The 12,854-nt window shown below is 40.7% G+C and overlaps 1 non-coding gene across 1 annotated transcript; it reads left to right on the forward strand.

Annotated features, from left to right (window-relative positions):
• The first annotated feature begins 1,941 nt into the window (after window positions 1-1,941).
• On the forward strand, window positions 1,942-2,047 carry LOC145110458 (small nucleolar RNA R71). Its single transcript, XR_013709836.1, has one exon. It is a non-coding gene; the product is annotated as a small nucleolar RNA R71 (small nucleolar RNA).
• The last annotated feature ends 10,807 nt before the right edge of the window (window positions 2,048-12,854 follow it).

Genomic DNA, 12,854 nt, shown 5'->3' on the forward strand with positions numbered 1-12,854 from the left:
AGAGTTCTCCTTTTTAACCTTAGCGTCACCCTCTTCAAGCTTTCTTTTCACCCCTTTATTTTCCACAAGTTTAGGTTCTGCTTTTTCTTCACTCTTTAGTTTCATAGGTTCAACCTTCTTTTCCAAACTTAGTTGTTTCAAATCTGAAGTAACCTCTTTTTCATCACTCGATACAAAATCTTCTTCACTCTCCGTACTCACCAAAGATGTTGGAGTTTTGCATGAAAAAAGTTCAAAAACTGTTGGAATGGATGCTCTTAGCTTTGTACATTTGATTTGTTGAATTGACTAAATTTCCTCTTCCATTAATTTTTCCAACTCTTTAAGCTCATTTTCTTCATCTATATTGAATACTTCACCTTGAACATAATTATTCTAAAATCGATCTTCCACTCCAAAGGTAACTTCTTCATCTCCAACTCTCAATGTTAGTTTAGACTATCCAATGTCTACCAAGGCTCGAGCAGTATTGAGTAAATGGCGACCAAGAATTATTGGGACATTGGTATCTTCTTTCATATCCAAAACAAAAGAGTCAACTAGAAAAACAAATTTTCCAATTTTGACCAATATATCCTCAACTATGCCTCGAGGATGAGTCACTGAATGATTAGTCATGTGAGGTAGCCTTTAAATGTGGAAGATTTAGCTTTTGATAGAACGGCTAAGGCATTAATATTATGCTTGCTCCAGAATCGGCTAAAGCATAAGTCTTCATGTTATTTCCAAATTCACGCGGGAGAGTTAGGTGTCCAGGATCTCCCATTTTCTTTGGTAATTCACCCAATATCACTTTAGAACTCTGCTCACTAAGGATCACCTTGGAATTCTTCTCTAAATATTGGCGAGTATCATGTAAGTCTTGCCAAAACTTAGCATATTTAGGAGCTTGGGACAACAATTCAATAAAAGGTGTGTTTATAGGAATATCCTTCACTTGGTTCATAAATTTTAAATTTTCCTGCTCCAATGGGTGAATTTTAGCTCGAGAAGGAAATGGTAGTGGAGGATGATAAGTTTCAACATCAGCAAAAAAAATTATGATTAGACCCACCCCCACGTCGTGATGCTAGAATGCTCATGTCGTGAGATTGTAGATTCAACATAAATTTTTTCTTCGATCTTCGACTTCTTAGGATGCGGCCCGGACTTATGTGGCTCTACTTCTAGAGCTTCTAGGAATTCATAGATAGTATCTTCTTTAGTTTTGATCACCATGACTTTCGGTTGAGTATTTTTGTTGGGAATTTTTGGAGAGAGTCTTTCATTAACCAACATAGTTAATTTTCCAAGTTGAGCTTCAATGTTTTGGATGGATGCTTGATGATTCCTTAGCAAAGCTTGCTGGTCTCTTATCACTGCATCGGTCTCATCATGTCATTTTTCCGGAGCCTCCATGAATCTAGTTAGCATGCACTCTAAATCGACCTTCTTTTTAGGTGGTGGTTGATTTTTTTCATAATAGCCTCGGCCAGTTTGCCTAAATTTTCTTCTTTTTTCTTTTTATATTCATCATATGGAAACCACTCTTTCTTTGGCTTCCTCGAATCTTCATCGTTTTTTTCTCCACTTGAGTAGCATACTTGAGCCTTCTTATTCCCGTTCTCGTCCAAATGGAAATCTTTAGTCAAATGTGGACCATTGCATCTTTCATAACACACACAAATAGCATGTATGGATTGGTCCATCTTGGTCATTCTTCGGTCCATTATATCTAGCATAGCTAAAACAGTTTACATATCTTCAGAAGTGCCACTCCCAATGCCTTTCGCTCCATCATGTCTAGGATTATGGTATTCACGCGAATTCTTAGAAAACTCTTCAATCAATTCCTTAATCTTACCAGGATTTGTCTTTGTTAAAGGTCCTTGAGAATCAAGGAGTTGCCTTCTCATCATGCTTAACCCATCATAGAAGATTGATACTTCTTGTTGCTCATTCAAATCGTTTTGGGGACAATTTCTTATTAACCCCTTGTATCTCTCCCATGCTTCGTAGAGTGACTCACCGGTTGTTGCTCGAAGTTTGCTATGGCTTTCTTGAGTTTAGCAACTTTAGAAGGTGGGAAAAAATGTTCTATGAATTGTTCACGCATTTGCGCCCAAGTAGTAATTGCACCGGGTGGAAGTGCCTTTAACCAATCCCTAGCAGCTCCCTTAAAGGTAACTAGAAGCATTCTTAATAGCACTGTCTCTCTTGGAACATTCGGGATGTTGAAGTAATCAACTATGTCATTGACTTCATCAAGGTGCTTGTAAGCATCCTCATGATATTTTCCGCAAAATGGGACTTCCTTAAGTGCGGAAAGAATATGTCCCTTGAGCTCGAATGTTGCGGTACCAGGAATTATAGGTTGCATTAGAATGGGACCGGTGGTATCTCAGATTCTTTTCTTGTATGCCTCCATGGACATGTTAGTAATATTCGCCATCTCGTCTTTTGGCTCGTTGTGACAACCCGAAATTTCTATTCTGTACAACCATTCAATTCAATAGAAGTCAGAACTGTTTCTGCTAACTTTCAAGCTTTTTGGAATAAGTTTGAGTGTTTTAAGATTAGTATTTCAGGAGATAACAGGAGAGAGGATGCCCTAGGGTTTATTGTGCAACAATAATGTCCCAAAACTCCAAGAGTTTGGAGTTTACGGCCTAAACAAAGGTGTTTACGGCCGTAAACCCTAAAAGGGGGTATAAATATGACACTTAGTCATTATTTACCACTTTTCACATTTTCAAGATCCAAAACCCATTTCTCTCTCAAGTATCATCCGACTTTTCCTCAAGATCTTCAACTTTGTAAGTGTTTCTAGCCCTAAAAAGTTGATATCTTACTTAATCTAGTGATCTTACATAGTTCCATCCGTGAAATCATTCCAAAAGTGTAGATCTTCAAGTTTCACCAAGAACACCAAGAACACAGACTAGTGTTCTTGGACTTTTAGCACCTTTTCAAGCTTCTACCTAGTAAGTACTCTTACCCTAGTGTATTATAAGACTTGTTACACTTCTAATCATCAAGAAAACACCCAAGAAACACAAGATCAAAGGTGTTTATGGTCCAAGATGTTCTTGAACCGTAAACCCTAACAAAGGGGCCAAAGTGGCCCTAGTCCCTTACCAAGCCTTGGAAACTAGCCTAGACCCCTTCCTTGATGTGCTCAGTACTTGAGAACATCAAAAGACCATAAACCATTTGGGTTTACGGCCGTAAACCCAAGGAAAAGTGGTCCAAGGACCGTAAACTCCCTAAAGGAGTGAAATGGTGCCCTAATCTCTTCCTAAGGCTTAAACATGAAGTAGGAATGCTTCTTATGATCTTTATGGCTTCAAAACACAAAATGGTCAAAGTACCATGAGTTTACGGCCGTAAACTCATGGGTTTACGACCGTAAACAATGATTTATGGTCACAAAACCGTAAACTCCAAGGGAGTTTACCCTTGAACCCTAAACTCAATAGCAATGTTCTACAACACTTAGACGCAATCCTTAGTACTTGTAACACTTAAATGAAGTGTTAATCATGTCCTAGTATGTCTTAACATGGTTAATTAGTTGTTCAAATGACTAATTGGATACATATATGTGTGATTATATGTTAACTAGGATCTTTGTGTGTGTACAAGTCTCCACTTGACACTTAGCATCCTACATCATCTGTTCCTCCAAACCACTCACTACAGGTGAGTTCATACCCCCTTAATCAATCTTTTAAATGATTTTAAATGCTTTCATGGGGGGGATACAAGTAGAAAACAGGAAGTTATAGAATCAATCACATGTGATTTATAACTGTGTTTTCAAACAACTGATTTCACATATTTCAAAATGTGATAAATACAATGCTTTTCAGTTATTTTTACTTTGTTATCAACAAATTACTTTTGAATCGTTTTATAAACTGACATCAAGTCATTATTACTTATTGTTCAAAACTCTTAAATGTATTACAAAACTTCTTTCAACTTATTGTTAAAAACCATATCTATACACTTAAGTTTCATACATATATGTATTGATATGAGAGCTTTCATTCTTTCTTCAGTTCCAACACTCTTGTGTAGCAAGGGTGTATAAACCTACTCGGACATTCAATCTACATTCCAGTAAACTATTATAGGTATAGTTTAGGAGATACAAAATATTACTCCTAGTACAAGGAATTACACAACAGTCAGTTCATTCATGAGTCTATACAAATATACTAAATACTATATGAAGAGATACTATTACTTGTTATACATAGAGAAATACTATATACTATACAGAGAGAGTTACTATATGTACTATACGGGACTGACTATCCTACACCTGGCTGCTAGCTACAGCGGGACCTGTTCATCGACGAATGTTCTCGGTTGTACTGTTCGACGAGTTTCCACGCTGTGATTATCCTAAGGCAAAAGGATACGATTTCAATGATTATATAATTTTCCCTATTACTTTTATTTTGTGACACATTCACATAAACGATGAGGTAGACTATATATTTATAATAATACTTGCACATGGGAAAAACCTTCATTGATACAGAAATGCAAACCTTCAAAGCATTCGGGTCTTGGTAGAAGACTACTTTATTTTTACTAGTAGGAAATATGGGATTTTCTAGGGTTTTCACACTTATACTAAATGTTTCATGAAACATTTACAAGTCTTTCATAACAACTTTTACAAATCAATGACACTAAAATACTTATGAATTCACCAGCTTTATGCTGATCTACGCTTTCAAAATAACTTGTATTCTCAGGTCACCAGTAGACAGGTACGATGACCAGGGTTTTGAGAAGACGGAGCACAGACAAGACTCGTCTTTATTTTGTTTACATATTTTGGTGTCTTATTACAATGAAAGAACACTCATGTATTAAAACTTTATTTTTAATGCAATGGATGATGTTGTTGCTTGTTTACTACTTTGCACTGTTATGATACTTTACATGACGTCCTCCACCCCTGAACGTTTCCGTCGTTCTTGGTTTTGGGGTGTCACAGATTGGTATCAGAGCATTGTTTATAGTGAATTGAGTATATCAACCCATAAAAGATATACAGACTATAAATACAATGGGATTAAAATACTCTGACCTAGAGTTTATACTTTTAAATAATAAAATATTTAACTAAGTATACATGCCTGCATTCAAACTAAAAATCAGTGTCACAACGACATAAACAAAAGTATTACGATTGTTGAATATCACAGGTAAGCTCGGGGATGTATGGCCAGTCATGGGAGTGGCATAGCCTGATCAAATATGCTGGCCCGAGGAGTAAATATCATATGCCCAAGAATGGTTGTGATATGGCAACAAGTCTAAAAACTTACCAACATTACCACAATGAAATACCATAGGGGTATTTGGTGTTACTATAATTACTTATCTCAGAACTAAAAGGTCTTTATCAGTAGGTCAATAGTTTTTGAGTGGATACACTAAGGTTATATGCACCTAGGACGTCATAGACTTAGAATCTGTGAATCTTTGCTTTACTTCTTGTTCCTTGTTTGGTTGTCGGCTTAGAGTTAGGGTCACTTATTCGAAGGTCTATCCTGTCCTGAGTACATATAATTGGTATGCACTAAACAAGTATTGAAGTAACTAATAAAGATCATCTTATAAATATCTTAGTTAGTACGTCTATTAATTTCTTGTTATATCCCTTTTCTCGCATAGATATCATGGTTGCATTCCTTCCCCACGGCGACCCGTACTACCCTAACCACGGCAATGCTGGATGGCTCGGAGAAGAGCGAGAGAATGATCACCAAATTCCTTTGGATGATCACGAAGCTGAAGGCTTTTCTGATAGTTCTGACTCAGAACCAGAAGTCAACAATCTACCCCCAGCTGCTCAAGACCCAAACCCTCGCCCAGCATTTCAAGGACCCACACCTCTGTGGGCCACAAACTTGAATAGATGGAGTTAGGAACAGAGTCAGCCCATCCCCTGCAATGGAGACAGAAGCTTCTACAACCTCACGGAGGGAGGTTCAGCTGACAGGGTCCTACCCATCATAGTTCGTAGGATTTCCCGGAACACCGAACAGGGTCGAGCCGCTATCGACCGAGTCATGGAGATTGACGCCAACTCTGGCGTTAACACAGTCCGCATTTGCCAACTAGAGTCTGCTCATGAAAGGACTCTGGTCCACAATGCAGCTCTGCAGAGGGAACTTGATGGAACCCAAGCTGAAGTCAGGGAACTTCGAGCTCTGCAAGTAAGATCTGACAGGCGTATGAGGGACATAGAACGCCTTCTGTCGGAATCAAGAACTCACTCTAGTAGTTCTCGTCGCCGATAGAATCTCATCGACTTCTCTTTTGGATATAACCTAGTTATGTAAAACTCTGGTCTAATTTCCTATCTTTGTAAATCTTAGACCTGTTAGGTCTTGATTAGGTCGTGGTCCTGTCAAAATTTTCCCATCTTGGTTGATGTAAGGCCTCCTACTAGGCCATTTTTCCTGAACTTGTTACATCTGTAATTCCAGTAATATTGACAGGTACCTAATCTCATGGGTATTATTATCCGAATGCTATCATCTGTTAGTTCTAGATCTACATTCAATCGTGTTGTTGGGCTATGAAGAGTTAGTCCATGAGTCATTTTTATCAACTTTCCTATTAAATTCTTATCAATATCTTCATCTTTCTAAACTTATAGTTAAAAGATGCCTCCTCGCAGAAATCCGAGGCGTAACAATAATAACGAAACACCGATACCACCACCTCCACCACCTCCTCAGTTCGACGCTGCTATATTCCAAGCAGCTGACACGGCGGCCGTAGCGGCTGCCATGTCACACATCAATACTCCTGTCCCTAGCGGATTAGGAACTGGTGCACCTATTTCTAACCATGGCGAGAGTCATGGGCACCCCCGGGAATGCACTTACAAAGATTTCACGAATGCCAAACCAAGAAATTTCAATGGAACTGGAGGGGTTATGATCTTAAGGCAGTGGATCGAAAAGACAGAAGCAGTCTTTGAAATCTGCGCCTGCCCAGAGAACAATAAGGTCAAGTTTGCTACTTGTACCTTTTCTGACAGGGCTTTAACTTGGTGGAATGGCCACGTTAAGTCACTGACCCTAATAGTGGCAAATTCGATAAGCTGGGAGAACTTGAAGGCCATGATGATGAGAGAGTACTGTCCACGAGGGGAAATTCAAAAACTTGAGCAGGACCTCTGGGGTCTTGTAATGGTTGGTTCTGACATATCAACCTATACTAATAGATTCTGTGATCTGGCAATTCTTTGCCCTGATATGGTTGCTCTAGAGAGTAAGAAAATAGAGAGATATATTTGGGGACTGTCGCCCCAGATCCAGTCAAGTGTGTTAGCATCAAGGCCTGTTACTTTTGACAGCTCTAAAGAGCTGGCACAATCTCTTGTAGATCACAGAAACTATCAGAACCCAACGATTTCTACACCCGAGCAACAAAAGGGAAACAACAACAACAAGAAGAAAAAGGGATTGAACAAGAGGAAAAGCGGGACTTCGCAAGAATCCTCAAAGAGACAACAACTAGTTACAATCAATGTTGCCACGGTAACTCCTCTTGTCCCTGCTAATCCCTTACCAGCGAAGCCTTATGCCGGTAATCTTCCGAAGTGCAACAAATACACCTTCCATCACAACGGACCTTGCCAGGAAATGCAGTGCACTAACTGCAACAGAAGGGGGCATAATGCCCGTTTCTGCAAGACTCCAGCAAGGTCGAGCGCTCAAGTTCCTAACACCGGTGTGGGCCAAGCTTGCTACGGTTGTGGCGAAGTGGGCCACTATAAGAGGAACTGCCCTAAGGCAGGGATAGCTGTCGGAGTAGGAAGAGTTCTGGCCATAGGCCACGAGGAAGCGGTTGCTGACCCCACAGTGGTCACTGGTACGTTTCTCCTCGATAACTCTTATGCATGCATACTTTTCGACAATGGAGCGGAGAAAAGTTTCGTAATCCAGAAATTTGCACACCTGCTTAAACAAAAACCACGTGCACTAGATAAATCCTTCACTGTAGAAATGGAAAACGGGAAAACGGAAAGTACTAACTGCACATACGTAGGTTGTACTCTCACTTTAGATGGTCATACTTTAAAAATAGACCTCATGCCGGTCCCAATTAAAAGTTTCGACGTCATAATCGGCATGGATTGGTTAAGTCATCGTCGCGTCGACATTTTGTGCTTTGAAAAAGCAGTTCGTCTTAACCTCCCTAACAGCGAAACCCTAGTTATCTATGGCGACAAACCTAGTACGAACCTTCGCATCATTTCGTGCATACAAGCTCAGAAGTGCTTGCGAAAGGAATATCATGCATTCCTCGCACACATCGTCGATACGAGTCAAGAAGTGAAAGATATTCAGAACATCCCAGAAGTACGCGACTTTCTCGACATCTTTCCAGAAGAACTTCCAGGATTACCACCACAACGCCAAGTCGAGTTCAGAATCGACTTAGTGCCAGGGGCTACTCTAGTAGCCAAATCTCCATATCGTCTGGCACCGGCGGAGATGCAGGAACTTTCCAGTCAGCTTAACGAACTTCTCTAGAAGGGATTCATTAGGCCAAGCTTCTCACCATGGGGAGCACCGGTCTTGTTCGTCAAGAAGAAAGACGGATCGTTTCGTATGTGCATCGACTACAGGGAACTCAACAAGCTTACCATTAAAAATAGTTATCCCTTACCCCGCATTAACGATTTATTTGACCAACTTCAAGGGGCGAACTTCTTTTCAAAAATCGACTTAAGATCCGGATATCACCAACTACGAGTGCTAGGGGAGGATGTTCCAAAGACAGCCTTCCAAACTCGTTATGGGCACTACGAATTCGTAGTGATGCCGTTCGGATTAACGAACGCGCCCGCAGTATTCATGGATTTAATGAATAGGGTGTGTCGTCCTTACTTGGATCAGTTTGTCATCGTCTTCATTGATGACATACTTATCTACTCTCGTAGTAAGGAGGAGCATAGTCAACATCTGCGACTAGTCTTAGAATCACTGTGTTCGGAGAAGCTCTATGCGAAGTTCTCAAAATGCGAATTTTGGATCCGACGAGTCAAATTCTTAGGGCACGTGGTTAGCGAAGAGGGAATACACAAGGACCCTTCCCAAATCAAGGCAATTGAGAGCTGGTCAGCACCGAAGACACCTACAGAAAATCGTCAATTTCTAGGTCTCGCTGGCTACTATCACAGGTTCATTCAGAACTTCTCCCGAATCGCAAAACCTCTTACAACACTGACCCAGAAGGGCGTGGCCTTTGACTGGGAAGAGAAGCAGGAGAGAGCGTTCCAAACGCTCAAGCGAGCCTTGTGCACCGCACCAATACTATCCCTCCCGGAAGGGATAGAAGACTTCGTTGTCTATTGTGATGGTTCAAATCAAGGGCTCGGCTGTGTTCTGATGCAACGAGGTAAGGTGATCGCATATGCCTCGAGACAGGTGAAGACACACGAGGTTAACTACACCACCCACGATCTTCAACTAGGAGCAGTTGTGTTTGCTCTGAAGATCTGGAGACACTACATGTATGGTACAAAAAGTACTATCCTTACAGACCACAAAAGCCTACAACATATATTCGACCAGAAGGAGCTCAACATGAGACAACGACGGTGGGTCGAGCTACTCAGTGATTACGAATGTGAAATTCGTTATCATCCGGGTAAAGCCAACGTAGTAGCCGACGCCCTAAGTCGAAAAGAATACTCTGGTCGTAGAGTCAAATCTTTGACTCTAACTATCCATTCACACTTGTCCACGCAAATTAAGGAGGCTCAGCTCGACGCTTTGAAACCTGAAAATGTGGCGAGTGAATCCCTGAGAGGGATGGATAAGAACTTGGAAGTCAAGGGTGGCGGAGCCTTATATCTCATGGATCGGATATGGACACCGAAACACGGTGGCTTCCGAGACTTGGTCATGAACGAGGCGCACAACACTCGTTATTCCGTCCAACCAGGTTCAGATAAGATGTATCTGGATCTTAAAAAGCTATACTGGTGGCCTAACATGAAAGCATAGATTGCTACCTTCGTAAGTAAATGCCTTACTTGCGCCAAGGTCAAGGTCGAATACCAGAAACCCTCCGGTCTTCTACAACAACCAGAGATACAGGAATGGAAGTGGGAGCGGATCACTATGGACTTCATAACCAAGTTGCCCAAGACAGCGGGTGGACTTGATACCATATGGGTCATCGTCGACAGATTGACCAAGTCCGCACACTTCCTGCCTATCAAAGAAACAAACAAGATGAAGAAGCTTAAAAGAACCTACATTCAGGAGATTATACGACTGCACGGTGTTCCCATATCTACTATCTCGGACAGAGATAGTAGATTCACTTCGAGGTTCTGACAGTCGCTACAAAGTTCCCTAGGAACTAAGCTGGACATGAGTACAGCCTACCATCCTCAGACTGAAGGACAAAGTGAGAGAACTATCCAAACCTTGGAAGATATGTTGCGAGCCTGTGTGATCGACTTTGGGAAGGCATGGGATACTCATTTACCCCTTGTCGAATTTTCCTACAACAACAGTTATCACACGAGCATAAAGGTTGCTCCATTCGAGGCCCTCTATGGCCGAAAGTGCAGATCCCCTCTGTGTTGGGCTGAGGTGGGTGATACCCAGTTAGCTAAAGGACGAGTTCCTGAAAGCACTCTCACGGGTCCAGAGATCATTCGGCAAACGACAGAGAAGATCGTTCAGATTCGTGAACGATTGAAAGCCTCTGGAGACCGACAGAAAAGCTACGCTGATAAACGAAGGAAACCGTTGGAATTCTAGGTGGGAGACCGTGTTCTATTGAAGGTCTCACCCTCGAAGGGCTTGATACGCTTTGGAAAGCGTGGAAAGTTAAATCCAAGATACATAGGGCCTTTCGAGATTCTCGCTAGAATCGGTCCTGTATCTTACAAACTTAACTTACCACGCGAACTCAGTAACATACATTCTACTTTCCACGTCTCGAACTTGAAAAAGTGTCTGTCCGATGAGACTCTTGTAATCCCACTCGACGATATCGAGATCAACGAGAGCCTCAACTTCGTGGAAGAACCAGTAGAGATCATGGACCGGGAGGTCAAGCAAACGAAACAAAGTCGTATCCCGATAGTAAAGGTTCGCTGGAACGCCAAGCGAGGACCTGAATTCACTTGGGAGCGAGAGGATCAGATGAAACTGAAATATCCTCGTCTTTTTACTTAGTTATTTGTAACTACTTATTTGCTTAAACTCTAATTTTGGGACGAAATTCCTTCTAACGGGGGGGATGATGTGACAACCCGAAATTTCTATTATGTACAACCATTCAATTCAATAGAAGTCAGAACTGTTTCTGCTAACTTTCAAGCTTTTTGGAATAAGTTTGAGTGTTTTAAGATTAGTACTTCAGGAGATAACATGACAGAGGATGCCCTAGGGTTTATTGTGCAACAATAATGTCCCAAAACTCCAAGAGTTTGGAGTTTACGGCCTAAACAAAGGTGTTTACGGCCGTAAACCCTAAAAGGGGGTATAAATATGACACTTAGTCATTATTTACCACTTTTCACATTTTCAAGATCCAAAACCCATTTCTCTCTCAAGTATCATCTGACTTTTCCTCAAGATCTTCAACTTTGTAAGTGTTTCTAGCCCTAAAAAGTTGATATCTTACTTAATCTAGTGATCTTACATGGTTCCATCCGTGAAATCATTCCAAAAGTGTAGATCTTCAAGTTTCACCAAGAACACCAAGAACACACACTAGTGTTCTTGGACTTTTAGCACCTTTTCAAGCTTCTACCTAATAAGTAATCGTACCCTAGTGTATTATAAGACTTGTTACACTTCTGATCATCAAGAAAACACCCAAGAAACACAAGATCAAAGGTGTTTACGGTCCAAGATGTTCTTGAAACGTAAACCCTAACAAAGGGGCCAAAGTGGCCCTAGTCCCTTACCAAGCCTTGGAAACTAGCCTAGACCCCTTCCTTGATGTGCTCAGTACTTGAAAACTGTTGGGTTTTAGACATAAGAAACAATCCTATGTGCTCATACAAACCCTAATGCTTGGATCTAGGTTTCTCTATTGTACATGCTTTGAATCCAAGACTTACAAACCCTAGATCTATCGAATAAGAACTGAAATAAAGGGTTTAGTAATTACCTTTGATTGTTATATAGCAATAACAATCAATCCTTGCTTTGATTTGCTTCAGAAAGCTTAGTGCCTCAAGTGTTGCACCTCTAATGGAGTCACAAACACCACTAAGCAACTTGGATGAAGAGGGAGGAGAGAGGAGGCAGCCAAAACGTCCAGAAACTCTAATCTAAGAGTTGTCCACGTTTTTGGGCATAAAGGGCTCTTTATATAGGTGTAGGCTATTAGGGTTTACAACTAGGAAACCCTAATCTGACTGCTTAGGCCATGGACGAAATCTTATGGGCTTCCCCATAAATTTTGTCCACTCCACTCTATGGAGGCCATTAGCCCACTCTTGCAATTATCTTATGATTACAATTCCAGTCCCTTAAGTTTAATTAATCTCTTTTAGTCACAAAATTAATTCATAATTAATTCTCGACTAATATTAATTAAACAATATGATTTCTCCTTTAATATATTATTCTTATAATATATTAATAAATCATAATTCTCCTTAATTCATCCTACATATTGCTATGGTGAAGGCAACCCAAAAGGAACATGCTCATAATCGGGTCAAGTACATACCAAAATAGTTATGGACTTAGACACTAATCCAACAGTCTCCCACTTGGATAAGTCTAATAACTATTCTACGTATGACTTCAGAAGCTTATCAGCAATCGTAGCTTTCAAAGCCGCTGTCA

This window comes from Lactuca virosa, chromosome 4, assembly GCF_052849685.1.
Source record: "Lactuca virosa cultivar CGN04683 chromosome 4, Lactuca_virosa_CGN04683_v6, whole genome shotgun sequence".
Classification (NCBI taxonomy): Eukaryota; Viridiplantae; Streptophyta; class Magnoliopsida; order Asterales; family Asteraceae; genus Lactuca; species Lactuca virosa.